Source organism: Lolium rigidum, chromosome 5 (genome assembly GCF_022539505.1).
Source record: "Lolium rigidum isolate FL_2022 chromosome 5, APGP_CSIRO_Lrig_0.1, whole genome shotgun sequence".
NCBI lineage: Eukaryota > Viridiplantae > Streptophyta > Magnoliopsida > Poales > Poaceae > Lolium > Lolium rigidum.
The window spans coordinates 98,824,246-98,836,303 of record NC_061512.1 but is presented as its reverse complement, the minus strand read 5'-3'; the positions used below and the strand labels follow the sequence as shown (position 1 = coordinate 98,836,303).

The 12,058-nt window shown below is 47.6% G+C and overlaps 1 non-coding gene across 1 annotated transcript; it reads right to left on the bottom strand.

The window, feature by feature from the left end:
* Positions 1 to 11,069: 11,069 nt before the first annotated feature.
* Positions 11,070 to 11,141, bottom strand: TRNAK-UUU. The gene has a single exon. It is a non-coding gene; the product is annotated as a tRNA-Lys (tRNA).
* Between the last annotated feature and the right edge of the window lie 917 nt (positions 11,142 to 12,058).

The following is a 12,058-nucleotide window of genomic DNA, read 5'->3' as shown; positions in this document are numbered from 1 at the left end:
GCCCAGCTTTATATATATAAAGCCACACGGCAACCACAAGATTCAAATAGCTTACAAACCGGTTCCTGATCTCAACACGCACCAAAGTTCAGCTCCACACATCATAAGTTCACAGGGTACAAGAAGCCAACCCACACACACAACAACACGGAGCTCGGGTAGATATCTGGCTTCATCCGGCTTGTGCTCGCGTCGTCGTCTGGAGCCTCCTAACCCCTTCCATCACCACGTCCAAAGTCGCACGGTCCATCGGTCTGACCAGAACCCTCCACCGCTGCATATACGAGTGCATGTGGAAGAAAATATCAGCGGGGTTATTGATAAGCTTTTCTTCCATAGCTAGTTTGTTCCTAAAATTCCAAAGCGCCCAACTTTGGGCCGCGAAGGTGAACCAAGCTAGCCTACGCAAGGACCCCGAGAGACTCTGGACTAACGCAATGCGCTGCCCAGCCCCAGCTGGGTTCCAGTCACACTGCAGGAGCTCCCTAGCTCCTGCCCATGCCAGTTTGGCAAGATGGCATGAGAAAAAGATATGGTTACAGTCCTCCTCTTCCCCACAGAAGGCGCAAGCCCCAGTCGTCGGGCCGTTCCTCTTAGCAACCTGCACTCCAGACGGGAGCCGGCTCCTGATGAGTTGCCACAGGAAAACTCTAATCCTGGGCGGGACCCTCATCTTCCAGACCTTTCTAAAGTGCGTCACAACCGCCCCTTGCGAAAGGCGCTCGTAGATGGACCTAGTGGAGAAGCTCCTGGAAGGCTCGAGAGCCCATGACACCTCGTCCTCCCCTTCCGAGAAAGGGTGGAGATCGAAGATCCTACAGAGGTTCTCCCATTCCACGACCTCCGCGGTGCCGAAGGTCCTCCGAAACCTGATGTGCCACCCATTGGCATCCCGCACTCCAACAACTTTGGCAAAGTGGTTGTCACAGCACTGAAAGAGGCGGGGAAACAACAATCTCAGGGGACCCTTCCCCGTCCACCAATCGAGCCAGAAGTACGTGCGTCTCCCGTCCGCAACCTTGTGCCTCGCTCTCAGCTTAAAATACCATTTGATTTTCTGTATGGCATTCCAAAATTGGGATCCCTTCGTTGGCACAAGTGGGGAGAAGATATCATTCCCCCCAGGTACTTGGCTCGGATCAGGTCTGCCCAAAGACCCTCCGCGCGTAGGGGATAGCCGCCGACCGTGGGCCTCGCACCACTGGAGTCACCGCCCGCGTCTCCCTCAGTAGGTCCTTGACCACCTCCTGACCCTCGCCGACACCACCCTCAGCCTCAGTCATGCCCAGCACCACCACCTCCTCCGCCGTGTTGCCAGAAACCACCTCCCGCCTCGCCACCTTAGCCGGTGGACCCATCGGCTCCGGGCTATCCACCGACCACGATGAGAGGGGTTCCGTCACCGTGGAGATCGAAGAGCCCTCCAAGCCCACCCGGCCAGTCTCCGCCCCCACCAGCTCCACCTGCGGCACCTCCGGCCCACAAGTCAGTAGGGAAGGGAAGGAGAAGTGGGTCACTGCGCCCTTCAGGTTTGACCCATATTGGTCCAGCGTCAGGCCAGCCATCACCGTCCCCTTCCCAAGCAGGGGTGCGGACTGTGATCCCTGTCCCGCCTCAGCCGCCCCTTTGTGACTCTTGTCGGTGGCAGTCGCTGTCGTCGACTTTCCCTTCTCCGTCTCCACCTCCTTCGCCTTACCGTCGTCTTTGTTTCCTATGCAGATGCATGTTCCACTCATTGTCCGTGGAGAAGCCGTCGGACTCATCATCGTCCTCATCCTGGCGTGCCGACGGCTTGGGCGGTCCCCCTGAACCCCAGCTCCCCCACGCGGTGGAGTCTCAGCATGTACCCCCACCGTGAACCCTTCCCCATTCACGAACACTTGGCTTTTCCATCCTTCGGGTGTTTATTCTGTTAAGTATTTTTATCGTTCCAGTTCATACACCAGCTAAGTTCATATTCCTCACAGAATCCAAATTTTCCTATGGTTACTTTCGAACAATAAGATCTTAACTAGAGATAATTTGAGTAAATGTAGACAGGTGGAGGACATGACCTGTTTATTTTGCAATGAACATGAGTCTATCCACCACTTGTACGTGCATCGACTGTGTAGTTGCTCATTTCATTTGGGATGTTATCTCATCTTGCTTTAATAAGAACATTGACACTGATTTTGAATCAGTTGCTAGGTGGTGGATTAGTGAAAATAGGAACTCTGAATATATTCTCCTCTGCTACCATATGGATTATTTGGACAGTTCGTAATGAGATGTGCTTTCAGGGTATAAAATGGCTAGGTGTCAAATTGATGTTAAGCCGACTCGCATCGACCATCAGAAGCTGGAAACCGCTGTGCAAAGATTGTTATTTGAGCCTGCTGGACGAAAACTTGATGGTGTTAGACCATCGGCGTGGGGAATTGCTGCGGATCACCTGGAACTGAATGCACTGATGGGCCTGAGACTGAGCAAAGCTGCTCCTGGATGTCGGTCGGGCAACCTTTCTGTTCTTTGGCGCCAGGAAGTGGCCTGCGAGAAGCTAGTTGAGAATGTTCGCTTAGTTAAGCTGTAGCCTCTCCTGTAGCCTCTTCTTCCTGGTTCTTTTCTTTTTGACGCTTTCATGCTTTCATCTAAGCTAGGCTTGAAACTTGGACATGTACTGAAGTTGGTTGCATTTTAATGGAACCAGGGGCCTGGCCCCTTTATTTCTAAAAAAGATAAAATCTATATTTGACTAAAATGGCACTGCTTGGCGTGACTCATGAAGATCAAACCTACCAGATCTAAAGGGTCATATACTCATGATGTAAGGATTGGGCTCCTCATGTTGTTGTGATGATTACTTGTAAACTCACACTGAATCTCCCTACCCCGTGTATATATACAATGCTAGTTTCATGAAAGCTCTAACTAGTATGGCATATCCATCTCGCAACAAGTGAATATTATGTGTGCACCGTAGTCTTTCCTTCAGTTTTATTTTCTTGAGATATTCGAGGAAACCAAACCAAATGTTGTAGTACTACTTTGCGTATGCGGTGTTTCATATATTCAAGCTCTTCTTCCAGTAAATGTGAAAGGTTTGAGTCCACATTTGCGAGGGGGTTGTGAGATGAAAATATAACTAGTAACTGATCTCTTCCCAAGAGCAATGACTAAATTCCCATCATAAGGCCGTCCTGTCTTCCTCCAGGTATCACATGCATTCTTCAATTATGTGCAAGTATATGTTTGGGCCATGCGCATGGTAGAGTTTTGCGATCCTGGCAACATGCCTCTCCATCTCCTTGTCAGGTCGTAAGTGTGAAGCTTGTCGGCCCTCCGTTACTCCTCCACCACGTCCTTGTCCGCCATGGCTATAGCGCTAGAAGTTTCTTAGAGTGAAAACGAGATGTAAAGGAGCGGATGAGCTTGTGTGTTCTCATTGGTCGAAATCTTGGGTATTTATAAAATACTAGGAAATATGCCCGCGCGTTGCAGCGGATTGATTTTCACATAAAATTATTTCACGGAAACGCAACTACCATCAAAATATCTCAGAACATATTTTTGTTAATCAATCGTGTGTAATACGAAAATTGCCACCTGCTAGTATAGTTGAAGTTAGCACTGAATAAAAAACAGAAACTGCAGCCTGCTGTTATAGTTGAAGCTTGTACGTTAATTTCTCAGGCCAAGAGAAGTGGAGGGTGGCTTAAAACAAAAGGCAATACTTGGATGGCCGCCGCAGCACCATGCTGGAGCTCCCACTCCGTCTCCACTTCCTTTCTGTGGTCGCAGCAGCCGTCTCCGGCCGGAGATCTGTAATGCTCGCAAGGGCCGGCCCCCTTCTCGGAAGCCGCCCTTGCACATCCTTCTGCCACTAATCAATCAATCAAGAGTCCTAGTGCTTATTAATTCATGAGGATGTTTGCTGATATTCTTGGTGACTTCTGAACGTATATAAATTGGAGTGATTTAGTCTAATAAAACGAGGTGGGACTATTAAATACAGAATATCCTTGGCTTGGCTTTCCTGGTTACTGCAGTCCTACGACGGAAGCAGGGCCTGAGTTTGATTCCCAGCAAGCCAACATCGTCAAATCTTGTCGGCTGACTCCAGAAAGCCCACTTGCGTGGCCCACGGCCGGCCGAAAGCTGAATTACCGACGTACAGAAACATAACGAACCGGTATTCTGACTTAAGCGGTGGCAGTTGTTGTAATTTATACTGGAAAACGTGGGCAATTACAAAACGGACGAAAATAAAGGGGAGAAACCTTACTTCCTTTATTAGTAGGTAAAGATAATGCCATAATGGGACCACTCTACAGAACGTGTCTCAACTTTTTCCCGGCTGAACGTGTCCAGATATGTATTGATTTACTGAGCGTCTCTTTCAACCTACAAGCCCAACAATTTGGTAGCCGGTGCTTACCCCAAGGCACATCAGATTGTGTTGTTTTGCTCCATATGATTCGAGTGAGAGAAATTACAGCACGTCTTGGTTGATGGTTGGCTGCCATTTCATAGTGCCCATGCAACATCAGAGATGCTAATGCCCTCCTTCCTAGTATCTCCTAACCAACTCTTTGGAGTACGCAACTTTTCTGAGGTGATGCGAGGCTGTCAACACGTGTTTGTCGCAAAAATTAGAGAGGAGTACGTCTCGGTCCATGCTCTACCATGTCCCTGAATGTCAACATGTGCCGGTCAGATAGAACTTCAGTATAATCATGACATGAATATTCCTGCATTATAAAACAGTAGGTCAACACACAGCTCTTTGATAGTACTCCAAGAAACCTTAACACGATTTTCTAACTCTGGCGGTAAAACAAAGAGGAAAAATTAACCGCAATGAAAACCAGATCAGTCCAGAGATCTATCGGCTTGCTATGCCAATTGTGGTGATGATCCTCGTTGCATGGAAACTTAACTCGCAATATATATATAGGTTGCTTGCACCATGGAAAGCCACAGGAAATGGTCTGCATGGATTATTTGCTTAATATAGTAGCCAAAGAGATAACTAAAGGGACATAATAAAGTTGGACTCCCTAGAAGTTTTGCTTTGAAATTGCACGCAAAATTAGCTTTAGTTTCCTTGGTACATAATAAAGTTTCCTTTTGGTTCTTAATCCTACATATCAACCAAGCTCTCTCTAGGTCCAAAATTCCTACGGAATTTCTTTGGATCAAAGAGTTCATTAACACATTTTATAATAAATGAAATAATAACATTAACCCAAAAGACCCCTATCAAATTCAAGAGAAATGGTTTACTCATTAGATTTTTTGCATTCAATTGGGTACGTCAATTGCTCCGGTCGAGAAAATGTTCACCTTGTAAATAAAAAAAATACATGTAGATCACATAATTTAGGCGCATATGATTTTTCTACAAAATCCACGCATCTGAGTGTGAATTTTGTACACACAAGCATGAGTGTGGGTGTATTATGTACTGTTGATGAGTTTCTTGAGATCCGTGTGGCTGCTGGTCGGCTCACTGTTTCCTTTTCCAACTCTCATTTTATCTCTCTCAAAAAAAAAACTCTCATTTTATCGGTCACATCCTTCTCTGTTTTTCTCTCCTTTTCCTCCGTGCGCCCCGGCGATATCATGGGCTTTGTCCCTGTAGGCCTGTACAGACCTCGCACAGATGTTGCCCCTATCCAAGATAGAGAGCCGCTGATTTCAAAAAAAAAAAGATAGAGAGCCGCCCCGGGCGAACTCCGGCGAGCTCTCCCCCGGCTCGACCTTCTCTCGCCCCACCATATCCCCCACATCGCTGCCCTCGTTTTCCAACGCCCTTCGCCGTGACCTGTAGTCCCCCGTCTACACCGTCCTCGCTCAGGGTCGCTGCCGCCAGCGACTAGGATGGAGGCGGCGAGATGAAGAAGCTGAAGCTTTTGACCAGGCATTTCCCCTTGTCACCTCAACATCCTCGGCCCCATTTTCTCGCTCTCCTCGCCGCCGGCAAGATCCCAGCGTTTTCCTCTGCCCCCCATCTTCCGGGCTCGCGGCCCACTCCGCGCCGCCTGCCTTTCGCCACCGCTCCGGCTCCTCCGCGTTGCAGCCCCTCCACCTCCCGTGTCTCCGCCGTGCCACCAGCGCGCAGGTACATTACGTCGCTGCTGGAGCTCCTTTTCTTCTCTCTCTCTCTCTCGTGCTCACTTGACTCGCTGATGTACTGACGGCTCTTGGTCTGCGCGCAGGCAATGGCTGCTGGAACAAGTCCACGAGGGACATTTCCCTAGGGCTTGGAAGGGGCCCTATCGGCAGATGGCTTCTTCCCAATGCCTGAGTTAGTTGCCTCGCTGATTCCTCCGCCCGACGCTTCCAAATCCTTTGACCGTGGGTCAGAACGATCGATTGGCGGTGGAGGGACGGAAGGAAACGCCTTGCCCCAAGAAGGCAGCAGCGTCAACCAGGCACTGGCGTCAACGACGAAGGAGGTGCACAAGGACTTGGCGGCGGCATCGACGCCGGCATCTCACATGAAGGGGGAGCAGCTTCGACGGCCACGCTGACGAAGAATTGAGCAGCGGCATCAACGGCCGCGTCGCCCAAGAAACTCACTAAAGAATCAGTTGATTATATGCGTCTCAGTGTATTTGGGTCTTCAGAATAGTGTGACCTCTAACAAAATTTCTATATTGCAATAGGCAGTTGTATTGTTAATTATCTTGCACTCTGAATAATTTTGATCCTCTATTTCAAACAGTGGCTGCTCTAATGAAGGGCCCTTCTGCACTGAATATGTCCAATGTGTTCGTTGCGAGTCGTCCTCAAGAGGTGCGACAGCCAACGAGCAGATCGCTACTGAAAAAAACTCGAGAGACGATCAGGCAAACCGAGGTGCTTGCCTGAATTTATTCAACATGTCATCTGGTTTCGAATTCTTTACTAACTTGGGCTTCTATTGCCGTGCAGCCGGTGTTGGGTTTTGGGAATGTTTGGCTGAATATAATGAGAGTGGTCAGCATTCGGTGTTATCTCCTGAGCAGAGGGCGTTCTTTGCTACTCCGGTAGATCCAATTTTGCCTAATGGACCCCCAGTCTTACACCAAACTGTTGGTGTATCTAAGAATTAGTTAAGTGTTTGCTTCGAGAATGCTTGGCCATTGACACATACTTGTTTCGGTGTTCTACAGATTTTTCTTGATTTGAAAACTGGTCTGAACATGAATCTATACCGTTAAACCTAGCACAGGATACCATATGCATGAAAATGTACACGAAAAACTGATGTTCCGTGGAGAACAGACAAGCTGGAACTCAAAACAGAGTTGTACTGCTGTGGCAAAAAAAAACTGGAACACAAAACAGAGCTGTACTGCCGTGTAGAACTACTTTGAAATAATTTAAACAAAGAAGCACTGCTGCGGCAAAATATATAGAACTTGTACAGAAGCTGGAACCATTTCATGAAACTTATACAGAACTAAAATTACTCTAGACTGACGAAATTTCATAAAAGATGGGTTTGAACCCCAAATTCGAGCTGGGTACTGGCTGCAAGCAGTGATGTACAAAGTTGTCTCTAATCTGGAAAAGGATGGAACAAACAAGCTGGAACACAAAAACAGATTGTATACGCTGAACCATAACTAGCACACGATGGGTACATTATGTAAACATTTTATGATGCAAAGGTAGGTACCAGTGTGTTCCATTTTGGTGGTCGGTTTGATGCTCGTCAGCCATGGCGTGTTTTTTTATGGATGTATATGAGATGCCGTGTTAATTTGAGATAATTCCACTTTTGAGTACATCAGATGTATGAAAATTGTGCTTTCTATTCGAGCTAATCAATTGGCATCCTGATGTGTCGCTAATGATTCTGACTTCCTCCTATCTGGTGCGGTCGAGCTCAACATCTTGGCACGCAGAGCCGTCATATGGTACGTCCTCAACAGATGCCGCTGCGCTGCTCCTCCGTGTGAGCGGAGAGGGCGGTGTTGCCCGCAGCCACCGCGTCCTTGGCTTGAGGAACCTCCGCTTGGTGTCGGAGAGGTTGCTGAGCTCCGCGACTGAATCACCTTGTCATTGTAGGGGAACTAACACGAGCTGCAGCTGCGCTAGGGCGCCTTAACCGCCGAGACGCCTGTGAACAGGTTGGCGAGGAGGGAGACCGCGGCCGCATCGGGCGAGATGAACGGCGCCACCATGGGTCCTTCTTCTCTGCATTGTTCCCTTCACCGCCATGGCTGTGGTCTCGCGCGACGGCCATAGCCTCCCTGACCAGCGCGTGGAGGCCGAACCGCACGCAGCTCACTGTCAGCGATTAGCGTCCGCGTCGTGCACCAGCGCTAGAGAGAGCTCGCTCGTCCGGGCGATGGCGTCAACGGCGAGCTCTGCTCGGCGCGCATGCCGTGCTTAGCGGGAGGGAAATCCAGACGAGGGAGAAGATGGTGGACTAGACGCGTGCCTGTCGGGTGTGCGGAGGAGACGCAGATGCTTTGGATGCCCTGGATTCCCGGAGTCAAAAGCCGTGTCCGGAGGCTTTCTTCCACTGTTAATGGGACCACCAGCTTTGCAGAATTGAAGGAAATAGCGGAAATACATTTCTCTCACCTGTTATCAAATCCGAATCTCCAATCATCCAACGGCTGTGGAAGCACCCACACCCATGCTTGGGTGTACAAATGTATTTCCGCATCTTATATGTGTACTTCGATATTTCAGCACAAAGAAAAAATATAACAAAAATAGTGCGCAAAAAGAAATTACAGAGAGGGGGCGTGACTCATGAAGATCAAACCCCACGAGATCCAAAGGGTCATGATATAAGGATTGGTGAAAACAATAAAAGATTTTTCCCTGAAAAAGAGGTTTGGACCTCTACATCCAAGAGATGCATAGAGTATTTACTTATATTGTATTTAACAAATACTTTATAAGAGCGTATATCAACAAACTCAAAGCCACCATGCAATACCTATTAGCCCAACAATGGGTGAAGAACATGCCTTCATGACCTTATGTCCTAAAGATGCAAACTCCCCATCAGATAGGTACAGGTGGCATCATTGAGTCCCCCTATGATGACATAGGAGCACAATTCCAACTGGCACACCTTAGCGAGCACCTCAAGCGCTCACTCTAGAAATCATCGTTGTTGTCAAACCGCTAAGCCCTCATCATGGCAAATATCCGCATAGCCCTAGCCATGCCTGCCATCGATGCCGCCATGGCGCCAAGCAGTGTCCGACCCTACGAGATTCCATCATGCATCGTTGTTGTCAAACCGCTAAGCCCTCATCATGGCAAATATCCGCATAGCCCTAGCCATGCCTGCCATCGATGCCGCCATGGCGCCAAGCAGTGTCCGACCCTACGAGATTCCATCATGACACGTTCGTCATAGAGAGCCCACTACGCCACGCTACCAAGACTCGCCGCCGTCAACTGAAAATAGTAAAAAATGCAACATCAACGGCAAGGAGGGACGATGGGGTGGCTCTTGGCGGCTATGGTTTTGAACCCTGTCGCTGCCTTGGCAAAGCGAGGAGAGGGGTTGTTCCGTGAGGTGTGATCTAAATTATTAGAGCTTGTATCATCTTGATGCGAATGATTTGAGTATACTACAAATTCCTTTTATTGAAAGAATATTGAATATAGTAGTCAAATAAATAATAAGAGAATATTTCTATGAAGTTCAACTCAACAAGGTTTTCCTCTGAAATTGCACGCACATTACTGCATAAAAAAATCTTTGGTTCTCAGCCCTACAAATGAAACAAGCTCTCTTTCAAAATAATATGACATACAAATAAAAGGTTCAAAAATTTATATGATTTTTTTGAATCAAAGATACCACTGGTAGTTTTTAAAGATGGAAAATAAACATTAACCAAAAATAATATATCAAGTTTATAGACATGGTTTTCTTCATTAATTTACAGACTCGATTGGGTAGTTGTTCTGATCGAGCCATAACTTTGTCTTCCAGTAAGATTATTACATGTAGATCCCCTAACTTAGTCGTGCATTAAAACATTTAAAAGAAAATCAAACATCCCCTTGTTTATAATGCCACTCTTAAATGTGTACTTCAAGAAAGGATGCTCATATCCATAGCATTTTTTTCTTCAAAATACATACCAAAATCAAAGATAACAAAAACAGAGTATTAGGGAGCGGGGGAGAGAGAACATTGTTCATGCACAAAAATGAAGTTATTTGAGCAACAATATTTGACTGATCCGCATATGATAGGGCTGATTCATGCTCATATGATCTCGGACGTGTTTGGCATCCCTGCTTGGCAGGATTCATGAAGATCGAACCTAACTGATCGTGAAATAAGGATTGCGTTCCTCATGTGGTTATGATGACCACTTGTAAAACTCACACAGAATCTACCTACCCCATGTGTATAAATAATAGAGTGCTAGTTTCAGGGAAGCTGTAACTAATACACCCACCATACGCCAAGTCGCAACAAGTGAATATTAGGAAGCGTTGGATGTTTTAGAGTTTTATTTTCTTGAGATGTTAGAGGAAACCAAACCACAAGCAATAACACTTGTGCTGATATACGGTGTTTCATGTATTCAAACTTCTCTTCAAGTAGACATAAGAGGTCTGTTTGTGGAAGAGTTATGATGTGAAAACATTAGGATTCTGCGCAACCGTGGCCATATTCTAGTTGTCAAAGAAAACTACGAGAGTATGGCACAGTCTATCTAGACCTGTGAGCTGTGAAGTACCCACCAAAGATTGGAACCTTCGTATCCTCAATGGGGTCTCTGTTTATCAGTCTTGCACTACCATTTGCTGAGGATGGAGGAGAGTGATGTCACTGAGACTGCATTGGCAATCTTTGACATACACCAAGACAAGAGTTCAAGACTAGCTGAGTCCAATTTAACTAGTAAACCGTTAATGTAATATATTGGCAGAATCAGCTCCATCTTATCCTTACATCCCAAACTTGAGGTGATCAGTATCCGATAATTAAGAATAGATTTTATTTACTTTAATAATTGAGAATAGATGAATGCCATCCATCAGCCGTTTCTGAAGCTACTTGACTGAGGGACAGAGAAAAAAAAAATCTTGTAGTTGAAAAACGAAAGCGCCGACCGTGGGGATCGAACCCACGGCCACGTGGTTAAAAGCCACGCGCTCTACCACTGAGCTAGGTCGGCTTGATGTCTATTATTCGTATATACTTGTCCAAAACATCAATTTCTCAAAACACATTGGAGCTTCCCTTCTCCGTTAAGTTGTGGAAATGATGAAACAGTACCATCAATATGAGGAAATATTGTGGAAATGATGCTCCTAACTGATTGGACTACTTCTTCCATTTTCTCGAGGTAAACGCTATGTATCGCAGTACGATGGAAAGGAAACCATCGGACCGAGCGGAAGCCGCATATTCCCATCCCATCGTACTGCCCGCATTCAAAAAGATTTTCATGGAAAAAAGATCAGACGCAATAAACATGACGCATTACCCACCAGCTCCGCTCCCAAAAATATCATGCCATAATTGAGCCCGAAAATGGCGGCCATATTGTTCGCCTCAGATGGATCTGCTCTAGCCACATTTGCTCACCTGCTCTCTCCCCAGTGCGCCGCCATTCCTCTCCCCGCGACGCCACCACCAGCACCCCCTACCGATGTGCTCCTCGACGTACTCCGCCCTTAGTCCAGGGGATCACCACGCAGACGCGCTTCTCTCGACGTCCGACACGGGGAAATCAAGGAGAGATGTCGGCGGCCTTGTCGCGCTGACGCCAGGGTAGGTGATAGTTGCACTCAACGCGACCCCCGATCGCCGTTGGGTGGAGGTCAGGATAGCACTCAGGGCGTTGGTCGCCCGGGGTGACATATTGCACGGCGGCCACTCATTGTACTCGGCGTGCTCCATGTTGCCACCAATCACCTGGGTCAAGCCCTGCGCAAACACACTTTTGGCACTCTGTCGCGGGTAGTTGCCGTTGGGGCCTCCCTGCCCGCCGATGGATGGTGGTATAGAGCCAGAGGTGGCATAGCCGGGCCGCTCGGGCTAGACTCCGCATGAAGCAGCGGATTGGGGGAGGATGCTTCCTTGAATCAG